This window comes from Alexandromys fortis, unplaced genomic scaffold (assembly GCF_014885135.2).
Source record: "Alexandromys fortis isolate MF-2015 unplaced genomic scaffold, M_Fortis_MF-2015_v1.1 scaffold_30, whole genome shotgun sequence".
NCBI classification, from domain to species: Eukaryota; Metazoa; Chordata; class Mammalia; order Rodentia; family Cricetidae; genus Alexandromys; species Alexandromys fortis.
In genome coordinates, this window is record NW_026067922.1 from 3,465,031 (window position 1) to 3,473,996 (window position 8,966).

At 46.3% G+C, this 8,966-nt stretch overlaps 1 pseudogene; it reads right to left on the bottom strand.

Annotated features, from left to right (window-relative positions):
- Positions 1-7,067: 7,067 nt before the first annotated feature.
- On the bottom strand, positions 7,068-8,966 carry LOC126501349 (growth/differentiation factor 7-like; annotated as a pseudogene).

Sequence of the window (8,966 nt, forward strand, 5' to 3'; positions counted from 1 at the left end):
GATATTTTGGTCAGCCTGTGAGAGTTAAGGAACTATGTCAAGGAACTCTGCATGTACTCTTCTTAACAGTTAGGCCTTCATTGCATGTCTGTGTTTAAAATTCTACAAACTAGAGAGACATAAGGTCTTCAGAGTTACAGAGAGTGCCCTTGAGGGTTGCAATGTCCTACAAATACTATTGTCAAATCAAAAGCACTCTAAACTGGGCATAGTGGTGCATGTCTATAATCTCAGCTCTCAGGAAGGTGCGAAAGGAGGGTGAACAATTCAAGGGAAGTATAAATTACATAGTGAGAGAAAGCCCCCCACTTGCCACCCCCAAGCCCTTCAACCCAAGGCAAAGTGAGTTTAAAAGCTCATTAAAGATGGCATGGTATTTGCCAGGTCGTGGTGGCACACGACTTTTATCCCAGTTCTCGGGAGGCAGAGGCAGGTAGATCTCTGTGAGTTCAAAGCCAGCCTCGTCTATAGAGCAAGTTCTAGCACAGGCTTCAAAAGCTACACAGAGAAACCCTGTCTCAAAACAAAACAAAAAAATGACATTGTATTCACTGCTTGTGAACTTGTGATATATTTCATGTCCCATGTAGAGTTTATGCTTCCTTGGTTCTTTCATATGTTCCTACCCATTCTGGATACACATATGATGCATATTGTCTGCTTATTACAAGATTCATATTTCTGTGCTTCACCTATCATAATTTGTATGTTTCTTTCATTTTTTATTGTAGGATTTAATGATCTTTTAAACAATCACAAATATTCACTTGTTTCCCTGAGGCAGTTTGCATAATATTTGAGAAGCAACTAAGAAAGCTTCTGAATATATTCCAAAGGCTCCTTTCTTAAACTGTGATCTCTCTCTCTCTCTCTCTCTCTCTCTCTCTCTCTCTCTCTCTCTCTCTCTCTCTCTCATTGTTTGGAGCCCCACAGATCACAACCAGGGAAGCCAGCACTATTCTTTTCTACCAATGCCAGGTTGAATCCCACATGTTGACAGTTAAGACAGTTTGCACATGTGACAACAAGATGGGGAGCTCTTTGGAGGCCATTCTGGCACAAAACTCAATGGAAAGGATATTTGTTTAGACACCACCACCACAGTGGATGACATTAGGCTCTTACTAAATACACCTGTGCAATTAAGGGGACTGAGGGAAAGTGCTGCATATGAATTCTGTACAAAGACCAAACCACAAATGAAATAAAAATTGGAAACATCTTGTCATTTTGCATTTGAGACTCCCCCATATAATTAATGGGCAAAAGCAAAACCTTAAATTGTCCTCATAAAATGAAAATAGCTATTGTGAAAAACTTTATTCCTCTCGTTTAATAAGAATGGTTAGGCTTTTGTTTTACATGAGAAAAGGGGATCAAAGGCATAAAGACCAGTAGCATAAAGTCAAAACCATATTTTAGTGAGTTTTCATAATTAAAAATAGTTGAAGGACTTTTCAAAGTTCAGAAACAGAAGTGGACATATTTAAGAAGACACAGTATGAAGGAGGGGAAAATTCAAATAACCACAAATCTTTATTTTCCTTCCCCCGCTGACTGTGCTTGATAGAAAAGCAGAGATGAAGGTTGGAGAGGTGGCTCAGAGGTTAAAAGCACTGGCTGCCCTTCCAGAGGTCCTGAGTTCAATTTCCAACAACCACATGGTGACTCACAACCATCTGTAATGAGATCTGGTGCCCTCTCTTGGCCTGCAGGCATCCATGCAGGTAGAACACTATGAAAATAATAAATAGATAAATCTTTTTTAAAAAAGAAGAAAGAAAGGCAGAGATGAATCATTTTCAATAGCTAAGTGTATTCTAATGTTCTGTCGGCTCAATGGAAATCGTGTTACAGTCCCCAGTGGGACCATTTAAGCTCATATTCTTTATGTGACTCTGTGTATAAATATCTAACTTCAGAATTTTAACCAAGATACAAATCAAACAGAATTAGTTCATTTCATCTTTCAGTAAGACATTGTTCAACTAAGGCGCAGGTGTACTCTTTGGAAAGATGCCAATCAAAAAATACTTGAAACCAAGTATAGAGAAATTACCAGAATTCACTGAAGAGCATAGGATAGGGTTTTAATTACTTAAAGAGCAATTTATTCAAATAGCCAGGAGGATTTTTTATCTCAGCCGAAAATGTTTGGGTGGGTTCCTTTTTTCCTTTCCTTACTTTTGCGTGCGCGTGTGTGTGTGTGTGTGTGTGTGAGAGTGTGTGTGTGTGTGTGTGTAAATCTTTTTGTGTTTTATTTCCTTTCCCAAAGCACCATATTGCTTTTTGCCTTGTGCCAATAAATACAAAGTTCCTTTGAGTTGAAATATGGACAAACAAGAAAAGCACTCCCTCGCTGTCCAGACACCCTCAACTCCTCCGTTCACAGCTCCGAGGATAAACGATACTCTTGTTGCTTTGTTCTGCGAATCAAGCCAAACCCTCTGAAGATCAGAATTTCTTACAGGGCTTCCAATAATAATACTCAATAGAAGGAAAAGATGTAGCAATTGTTCCAGATCACAATGATGCGGGTACTTTTGTCATCATCCAGGCTTGAACTCTTTAGTCCTCATCAGAACACCACGTAGTTGACGTCAGCAAGCAGGTCATCGTTCTCACTTTATAGTCTTGATCTCTAACCATCAGAGTGCGCTTTCTCTAACCACTTGGATCCTGCCTTGGACGGACTGTGAAACATGCACCCCTACTCCTTCATTTTGTCTCACAAGGACCTTGAAATGCAAGAAAGCCGCTTCTGTGTTCTACTTTTTGTTTTTTAATACACTACAATCAGCTCAGTTGCCTTAACTTTACAATCTAGAAATGCAACTCCAGGCTCTCTTCTTTGAATTCTGGGGACAAGGTCTGGGAGCATTCTTCCGGTTATTTCAGAAAATCTTTTTGGTAAAAAGATAGTTTGAGAAACGACACAGTCTTGGCATCTTCTCCCCAGTCGTACTCTCGTGCTGGATTCAGACTGAGCCAGTGGCAGCCATGTAACAGGAAGTGAAGCATTAGCTGGAGAGCAGTCAGAATTCCTTGTGTGTTCTCCGGGCTTGTTGAACTTGATTGCATCAAAGTTCTGGGAATATCCATGAATCCCGGGACTCACGTGTTTCTATAGATTGACATAGGGCAGGCAGGGATGTGGGCATCTTTCTTATTCACAAGTGTGTGACTCTGATCAGATGTTTAGACTCTTTCTGCTCACTGTTCAGATGTCATCAAATGGTGGCGTAAACGAGACAACCTCAGACAAAGGTACTCTCAAGCTGAGAGCCATGGGACTAGGCTGAGGTTACCATTTGGAAAACCATCTGGAATTTGGAAAACTATCTGGAATTTGTCAAATACCACTCCATCCCAGGGAAGAAAGGACACATTCGGCACCTTTTTCCCTCTTGTGTGCTGTGGATGATAGTGGTGAATCTGGAATTTCTTGAGTCTCACAGTGTTAAGTTACCACATTTCTCTCTGGTCTCCTATAGTCTAAGCAACCCCTAAATCCCCTGGTGTTGGACTTATAGTGTGGTGACAGTATTGAAGAGTCTGATCAGGTATTTTGCAGAATGTTTTCCAACTTGAATGTGTCTTATTCTTTTCTTATTAGATGTACATATGTATTTTTGGTAAGAACACTTAATTCTCAACAGCATGTTTCTCTCTGAGCCACAACTGAGTCACATGGTTTGCTGACACACAGATGCATTTCTAGAGCATTTTATCCCAATCATCCCGTTTCCCCAAGTTCCCCCCAGCCTCCCCTTCTCACTTTTCTCTCCCCATCTCCCCTTACCCTCCTCCCACCCCACCCCCAAAATCCCAATTTTTGCCCGGCAATCTTGTCTACTTCCCATAACCAGGAGGATAGCTATATGTTTTTCTTTGGGATCACCTTCTTATTTAGCTTCTTTAGGATATCAAATTATAGACTCACTGACCTTTATTTATCTCTCAGAAACCAATTATGAGTGAGTACATCCCATGTTCATCTTTTTGGGTCTGGGTTACCTCACTCAGGATAGTGTTTTCTATTTCCATCCATTTGCATGCAAAATTCGAGAAAAGAACATGCCATCAATTTCATCCCCACACACTCTCTCTTGTGTACCCAGTATTTGTTGAACATATTTGCATTCTTGTAGCAAGGGAACGGCTCAGGCCCCAGTCCCAGCCCTCCTGCATCGGGCCCCGTCTCCTCTGGCGTGTGAAGGGTGAGAACAGCAGTCAGGTACAAAGAAGGCCCAGGCTGTAGAAAGAGGCTGAGTGAGCAAGGCTGGGAACTGTCTCACAGAACTCTCCTTGCCAGTCTGACCCTTGACCAGCAGTCTGTAGAGCAGCTTCCTGTAGACTCTAAGAGACAGCATTGGTTGTTTCCTAAGGGTGGCAATTGCTGTTTGCCACGCTGATGGGCAACAACAGCAAACCTGCAAGCAAGAAAAGGGAAGGAAGAAGGGAAGGAAGGAAGGAGAGAAGGAAGGAGGGAGGCAGGCAGGCAGGGAGGGAGGGAGGGAAGGAGGGAGGGAGGGAGGGGGAGAGAGGAAGGTAGAGAGAGAAGAAGGTAGAAGTTTGCATGTGGTTCTGACCATTTCTTCAATCACAGAATTCTCCTGGAAATGGTCACTTAGATGAATCTTGTGCATGGTGCACCAGTCCTCAACTCCTGCCTCCCCATGCCTGCCTCTGCCCCAGTTAAGTGGCAGATAAATTGTCAGTTTAGGCCATCATCAGCTGGTGTAGGAGTGGCTCTAGGCTAGGAGTTAGCATCTGTTCTCGTGTTAGTAGCCACCTGGGAACTGAGACAGAACAGGTGTGAAAATAAACAAGTGGAGGAAAACACACGTAGTCTCAGCCAGCTTCCCACCCATGGTGTCCTTAGGGCATCTGGCTTTGGAAAGTTGCCCTTGAGCCCTCACATGCCACACACCTGCATTTCACCCATCACGTGCCCTTAGTACATATCTGAACCCTACATCTCCCTGAAATAGACAGGGGGAAATTTAGAGGGCAGTGAATAATATCAGTGGTGACAGGAGCCTACTGCCCTTATCCCATGTCCACTGTGGGAAATAAGAAGGATAAGTCAAGCAGTCACATCCCTGAGAATGTGAGCCAGGCCCACGATTGCCACAGACAATCTCTTAAGAGGGCATCAGGGTGGAACCTGGCTCCTTTTCGAGGTTAAGTCCACTTACAAGACATAGCACCTTACAAAACCAGTGACCCAGGGTTCTGGGACACTGGCTATACGCACGGTTGCTCTTGCTGGATGAACTTAAACTTTGTGACAGATCATCAGGCCTAGGACTGTTTCTGCCTCTTTTTCAAGGTGCTGAACCGATGAAGACATAGACAACATTATATGTGTGCACTCAAGTTGCGGCCTGGCATGTGGCAGTCTGTGCTGGTGCCAAATGAGTGTCTGGGTGAATGTGGGTGTAAGTGTACTTTCCAATCTGTAAGAGACTTGTATGGCATTCCCCGACTTCTCTGTTGTTCTGTAGAGGCTGTGTTCAATATCAGCAACCCTTCTTCCCTCTATGCCAAAGCCTGACCTCTTTTTCTGGGAGGCCACTTAGTTCTTAGCCTGTGGCCCACTGACAGCTCCAACAAAATACCAGGATCAACTGCTGGTTTAGAGCCTGATGAAAAAAACTCTCTCTCTCTCTCTCTCTCTCTCTGTGTGTGTGTATGTGTGTGTGTGTGTGTGTTATGCTGCTTTTATTATGATCTTAACATACCCTCTTAACATCTTTCACTGTACCAAGAACCGGGACAGGTGGTATAATATGGAGCATAGGGCAAGTGTGTGACAAAAACCAGTGCAGAAGGAATATTGTATACATAATAAATACTTTCTTAAAAACTAGGCAGGTAACACACACCTTTAATCCCAGTAGCCACACTAGTTGCCAGAGAAACTGGGCAATACCAGTTCCTTTAACACCCTCCCTAGAAAGGATTATAAAACTGAAGGAGATGGCTCTCAATCTCAGTCTCATTCTAAGATTTCTGGAGGCTGGGTCCCCATTTTGGACTGAGGTCGAGGCAAGAACCAGTGGCTGGCTGTTTTGCTTTTCAGATCTTCAGGTTGAACCCCAGTATCTGTCCCCGAGTTATCATTAGTGGTAGTAGTAGTAGTAGTAGTAGTAGTAGTAGTAGTAGTAGTAGTAGTAGTAGTAGTAATTGGGCTTCACTCTCCCTAATGAGAAAATGCAGCATGAAGTCAACGCTGTCCTGGAAGCCCCCAGCAGGAGCAGCCCAAATGATTTCTCTTTCCCAGTCATTGACAAGAGGTCCCAAAGGATGGACAGGCAGCAAGAAATCAAACCAAACACCTCTGTAGATCAGGGGTTCTGGAGATGAGAGACAGGCTTGCACCCTGCTCATCCCACACCAAAGGCCACAACTACCGGTCTATGAGTAAGGACCTCCTGCATTTCAGGTCCAGGCTGTGTGTTTGGGCCTGAGAAAAGCATTTGTGTGTGGCTTCACTTCCCGTCGCTGTCACACTGCCAAAATATAACAGCAACACACACAGTGGAAGGCACACTTGGGCCAGCACAGATTCCACAGCAAAGCATAAGCACCCATCGCCTCTTGGAGGGGGCTTTGCCTTCCTGGAAAATGGGCTTCAATCCCCTCGGAGCAGCCCCAGGACACTCAAGCCCTGACAGCTTCCTTCCTGCCTCTTAGGGCATCCTCTTGGCACCCTCGGCTGCCTCTGCAACCCAAGTGCAGCCTTTGCTCAACTTCCTCCTGCACCACCCTCTAGATGCTTCTAAACCCCGCAGATCCTACCCTGTTACTCACACCACCAAGAGAAAAATATTCTTTCTACTTCCCAAATAATTCCTAATAGGAATTGATTTTTTTAAAAAGTCGGGATTAACATTTGCAGCACCCTTTCTTTGGATAAAGTTTCCTCTTCAAAACCGAGACAGCACCACATCAGGCTTGGATAGGGGATGGGTGCTTTCTTCCCCCAGTGGTTCCTTACTTTTTTTAGATTCCCAGTGCACACCTCCGGAGAATCTGGGTACCACAGCCCTGCAGTGGGACTCAGGGTCCAGGGGTAGGAATTCAACCATCCCATGGTGCCACACCTCCTCCAACTAAAAGAAGAATCCGACGCTAACCATACCGTTTCTACTTGAATTTAGTGTCAATTACTGCAGCATAAGCACAGACACCTTCTTAAAGAGACAGCGGTTTGTATGGATGTTAGCAAACAAGCATGGCTGTGACATCAGTCATCGCATTTGCACAAGACTTTTCGCACCTGCCGCCCCTGGCAAATGTGGGGGGGGGGTGCGGAAATGTGAGTGTGAACTGTGTGCTCTCCTCTGTTCTGGAGTAACCCATATGCACCATTCCTCTGGCCTGGTCTGGGCTGCTCTTCATCTGGGGTCCTGAGTGGCAAGGCCCTCCCCAGAAGGCATGCTACCTACAGCGGCAGGCCTCCACCACCTTGTCTCTGTACTGCTTGAAGATCATGCCTGATGGTGCAATGATCCAGACTCTCCAGCCCAGCTCCTTAAGTCCCCGTGCGAAGGCTTGGTGCTGCAGCGACTCCCACCCTATCCCCTCTACTACAGCTCTGAGCTCTCAGGATACCAGTCAGCGCCTGGGTCCACCGGGAGTTGTTGCTTCCCCAGCTACTGGTCCCAGATCCGGTGGCTGTTCTGCGGTAGCCTGGAGCACGCGGGCCTGGTCGCGGATCTCCCGGAACAGACTCTTTCCTCTGTGTACTGTGTACTCACCAGCAGCTCGCGCTGGTATACTCTGTGTACTCACCAGCAGCTCGCGCTCCTCCGCACCAGTGTCATTGCCGCTGCCACCCCTGGCCAGCTGGAAGTACGAATTTGCAGGAGGCGCACGGCTTGCGACGGTGGCTGTGCACAGCGTCTGTCACGTCCAACTCTTCCCAGCACGCGACTTAGAGCGGCTCGGCAGTCCGCGAGGATAGCAGGCTAGATAGATGTGCGGGCTGCGTCGGGGCACACGTGTAGATGCAGCAGCGGAGGGAGAGTCTCACTGTCCTGGTCTGTCTCTGGAGACCTCCAGTGCAGCACGCGAAGGTTAGCATTCACTACCTCGCTGGCGTCGGGGAGGCTGGATATATGGAATAGAAAGCTCTGGCCGGGCTCAGCCGCAGGTTCTATTCCTCTGCTGGGAAGAATAGAAACAGAAAGAGTGGAGCAGCTTAGTTTGACTTTTCTGCCCTTGACACATAACATCTCAAGAAGGCCCATAGGAGCGGGCAGCAGTGGCTACATCTGGGCTCCAGAAGAAATGCTGTCAATCTGGTCCCGGGCAAAGGGATCCTTACTTGTTTCCTATACCTGAAGTTTTAGTTCTTCAGCCGTCCACAGCAACCACAGACACATACCTAATCACTGAACCGTGGGGCCAGGAGCGCACCACTGCTACCCAAAATCGAACCCTAAGTTCTGCTGCCTGCACCAGCGCCTTGCTTTTGCCTAAATGGTAAGTCAGACTTCTGGCCAAGTGGGCACAAGAAGGTGTGAGCTTTCCTAGGGACTTGTTGCGTATGACAGTTGCCCCTTGCTGCTGGGCTTAGCGACCCTAGAGAGCTGTGAGCTTCTCTAGCTGTGCGATTCTCACACCCTAAATTCATTTTCCCCTTTAGTTTCTTCTCTTCTCCCAACCTACTAGACATTCTCACTGACCACGGTTTCCCATGCCAATTGGACCCTGAGAATAGTCCAGAAACACGGCAGCACTGGAATACAGATCCCCTCCCCCCAGGTCACCCTGTCCCTTCAACAGAAAGGAAATGAGGGCCCAGGTTAGTGACAGGTTCTCCCAAGTCTGCCCTGAGCTTTCATTGTTGGTCACCCTCTTCGACCTCATTTTTGGCTTCTCCTGGTGCTCACACAGCCACCAAAGGGAAGGGTAAAGGCAATGGGATGCAACGAACCTTCATGGAAAGATTA